The following is a 4,517-nucleotide window of genomic DNA, read 5'->3' on the forward strand; positions in this document are numbered from 1 at the left end:
CATCATTTCAAAGAAGGGAATCGAGGTTGATCCTGAGAAGGTCCAAGCTATAATGGAAATGCCGCCTCCAAAGAACATCAATCAAATGAGAAGTCTACAGGGACCTCTCCAATCCATTAGAAGATTCATTTCTTAGCTAGTAGACAAAGCTCAACCTTTTACAAAAGTATTGAGAAAAGGAATAATATACAACTGGGATCAATAGTGTGAACAACATCTTCAGCAGATAAAAGAGTACATGTCTAATCCACCGATATTGATGCCACCTATTCAGGGTCAGCCACTAATCTTATATATATCAGCAACTGATTCATCATTGGGGGCACTTCTGGTGCAACAAGATGACAACAAAAAGGAAATAGCTATTTATTACATCAGTAGGACATTGGTGTCTTATGAAATGAGCTACAATATAATAGAAAAAGCATGCTTGGTATTAGTCTTTGCATCACAGAAACTGAGGCACTATATGCTAGCACATTTAGTCAAGTTGGTGGCCAAAATCGATCCACTCAAGTATCTTCTTAATAAAGAAACACTCACCGGAAGATTGGCGAAATGGGTTATGATCCTTACAAAGTTTGACATTGAATATGTGGAACACAAAGCCATAAAAGGACAGGTAATTGCTGATCAACTTGTTGAAGCTCCACTTGAGGATACTCAACCACTACACATCAAGTTCCTAGATGAATCAATAATGCATCTTACTCAACAAACCTGGAAGATGTTCTTCGATGGTTCCTTTACTCAAAATGGTTCAGGTGCTGGCATATTTTTTATTACTCCTTAGAAGTATTCAATTCCAAAGTCTTACAAGATTCTATTCCCTTGCACAAACAACATTGCAGAATACGAAGCTTTGGTGAATGGAATAAAACTAGCTATTGAATGGAAGGTTGCTGAATTACATATCTATGGAGATTCTCAGCTGGTTATCAATTAGATCAACGATACATATCAGATTTGAGATGAGAAATTTATGCCTTACAAGAGGATGGTGGACGATCTCAAGAAGTACTTTGCTTTTGTATCATTCCAACAGATTCCTAGATCTGCGAATAGAGCAGCAGATGCTATGGCCACCTTGGCATCTATAACTGAGTTACAGGAGTCCAATTTTCACTTTGATTTCCTGGTGGAAGAGTTATATTACCCCGCTTATGATTCTCTTGAGACCCAAATAGTCTGTTCTATTATTGGACATGACTCATCCTGATACAACCACATCTATTCCTATCTATGTGATCAAATTATCCCTGAAAACCTTACTCGTAATGAGAAAAGAAACCTAGCTCGAAATGCCTCGCGGTATGTTATCATAGCTAACGATTTATTTAGATGAGGTTTGGACGATACATTGCTTAGGTGTCTAGAAACTAAAGAATCTAAACATGCATTATCAAAAGTTCATGAAGGTATTTGTGGATCTCATTCGAATGGTTTTACTTTAGCTCAAAAACTATTACGGGTTGGCTACTACTGGCCAGATATGGAAAAAGATGCCATAAAATTTGCTAAGACTTGTGAGAAATGTTAGCTTCATGGAAATCTCATACATGCCCCGGCAAGGGACCTCATACCATTTATAACACACTGGTCTTTTCAGTAATGGGCCTTTGATCTTATTGGTCAGATATATCCAACTTCATCCAATGAACATAAATTCATCATAACTGCCACTGAGTATTTCACCAAGTGGGTAGAGGCAGTTCCTCTCACCAAAGCAACTTGTAAACAAGTCGCCTTATTCATCCTAAACTATATAATTTGCAGGTATGGGATACCTTCGTCCATCGTGACTGATAATGGAGGACAATTCAAGAATAAAGATCTGGACGAGATTTGTGAGAAATTCAAAATAAAGCAACATTGGTCATCAGTATATTACCCTCAAGGTAATGGACAAGCTGAGGCGTCTAACAAAAACCTACTGACTATTTTGCATAGAACAATGAACAAGTCTGGGAAGGATTGGCATCTGCAGCTCAATCCTGCACTATGGGCTTACAGAACTAGTATCAGAACACCTACTGGGGCTACACCTTTCTCTTTGGTGTATGGGTCTGAAGCAGTATTACCTATTGAAGTAGAAATACCATCTCTAAGAGTTTCGTTGCAAGGTCTTGTTACTGATGAAGATCATATAATATCTAGATTGCAAGAACTCGAATTGCTGGATGAGCGTCGACAAGTGGCGTTTGATTATCTCAGAGTGTATCAGAAGAGAATGTCCAGAGGATATAACAAGAAGGTTCGACAAAGAGAATTTCAAGTTGGTGACCTAGTTCTGAGAGAAAATCCAAAAAATTAACAGTTTCGTGACAATAAATGGAAGTTTGAACCCAACTGGCTGGGTCCCTACATTGTTACTGCAGCATACGGCCCTGGTGCCTATCAACTCTCAAACTCAGAAGGAGAACAACTCCTTGAATCGATTAACACCATCCACTTGAAAAAATTCTTCGCTTAGCACTCTCTGCTCCAACAAACAAGTACAGCTAAAAAAGTCCTGAAAAAATCCTAAAAATCAGAAAAAGTCCTGAAGAAATCAAAAAAAGAAAAAGAAAAGAAAAGACAAAAAAAATATAAAAAGAGAGAAATTGCCCTGGTGAAAACCTGGTAAACAGGCACCTTGGTAAAAAAAAATGAATCTCTACCAAGCAGGTGAAAACCTGGCAAACAGGCGCCTCTTGTAATCAAGTGCTCCATCTATCAACGCAACGTTGGCATTTCCCGCTTTCATGCATCTTTTGCTTTCGCTTGTACATATTTTCAATCACTTTTGTGACATCCTGGTTCGTTGGAACCCTCATGACTTGAAACTGATCAATGTCCTAGTCTTAGGTTACTCAACAGAGCACATTACATATCCTAAGCATTGTTAACCAAGTCATTTTTTTCGTCAGTGAAACATGGTCGTCCACTCCGAGTCAGTCACCTGTCTCCTAACTACCAAAGAGTTTATCACTGAGTTCACAAGCAAAACAACATAACGGAAAACAATCACTAAACAGTTTGAGCTATGAATGAAAATTTTCTTTGTATGTTGTCTTTTATATTAATTTTTGATTGTTGTCCCTCTGAGTAACTCGAGGAAGTCTATTGTGACTAAGAGGAGCAAGGATTGGGGGCATAATATTTTCTTTGTTTTTGCTTGTAGGAATGATCTAGATGATCTGTAAACATATAAATTAGCTGGGTGTCTGTGATAAGAGCCTTCACATTGGTGTAGGAGCACCATTCAAAGGGCTCCCACCATTTGATTTTGATTGTGTTCTTGCTTCTTTAAGAAGCCATTGTATATACAATAAGAGCCATGTGCTCATTGGGTCTAGTTTAGGTCCTAGTTGAGGTCCTAGGGTCATAAGTCAAAGTTAAGCTTTTCTTGAAATTAGAGGGTATGTGTGCCTTTGAGGTGCTTAGGGTCCTTCTTATCATGGTGGTGTCCTTAGGTTAGCCCAATGTGGGCCTAGGAGTCAAGAAAAGCAACATTGAGAAAGTTGCTCAAAAGTTGCATGACAACTTTTCAAAGTTGTCAAGCAACTTTTCAAAGTTGTCAAGCAACTTTTCCACCTAGTGGTCAAAATCTTTAGTTTAGCATGGACAACCATAATATGGGCACACAGACTAAGGAAAGGGTAGTATATGTAGTTTCAAACCCTAAGACAATGGGTTTGATGTCAGTTGTTGTAGGACCAAAGCAAAGTGACTTGACTGTGACTGCAACTTTGTTGCCAGTCGGCACAAATGGAGTAAGAAAAGATCATTAATGGATTTATTTTTGAGAAAAAATATGTTGAGTGTCTTGTATGGTGTATTTAATTCCATTGTGAGCATTTAGATTATGTTTTGTTTTACAGGTTGTGTGTGTTTGTAAATATTTTGTAAACTTGCTTCTCACTGTCCAGTTTTGGACTGGTTTGTGTCAATGGGTTCATAACTCCATTCCCCATTGTGGAATCACCATGAAACCATGGGGAATGAGAGTGTAGACCCTATACAATACTTCAAAGCAAGCAGGGCCCTTGAAGATGTAGGGAGGCCATCTAAAGACCCACTCCTAGGCGAGACTGGACAGTGCCCGGCTAGGAAGGGTTAAGTTGCAGAGGTCTTGTAGAGAAAGGAAGGACAGAGGAGGGGGCACCCTTTGGAGGACATGTAGAGGGGTGAGTGGAGTACCATTGGTGTGAAGGAGGAGCTTCCACTAATCCAGACAAGGTGGCAAGAACATCAAACCTACACTGTGACCCTGGTAGGCCTAAAAAACTCTCTTTAAAATCCTTAAAAATCTTAAAATCCACCTAGGGCAATGTACGAACACTTGGAGGCCCAAAAATAGAAAAATCCTTGAGCCCTTGCCAAATGAATAGCGAGTCTTTTGGGAAGTTTCACAAGCATGTGCATCATTTGCAAGAGGGAGCCCTAAAGGACCGGATAGGAGGCCTAATTGGTCACAATCCTTGTAGCCCTATTTTGTAGGTAAAAGACAAAATAGTGAAATCGGTAAGGGGTAG

This window comes from Cryptomeria japonica, chromosome 9, assembly GCF_030272615.1.
Source record: "Cryptomeria japonica chromosome 9, Sugi_1.0, whole genome shotgun sequence".
Classification (NCBI taxonomy): domain Eukaryota; kingdom Viridiplantae; phylum Streptophyta; class Pinopsida; order Cupressales; family Cupressaceae; genus Cryptomeria; species Cryptomeria japonica.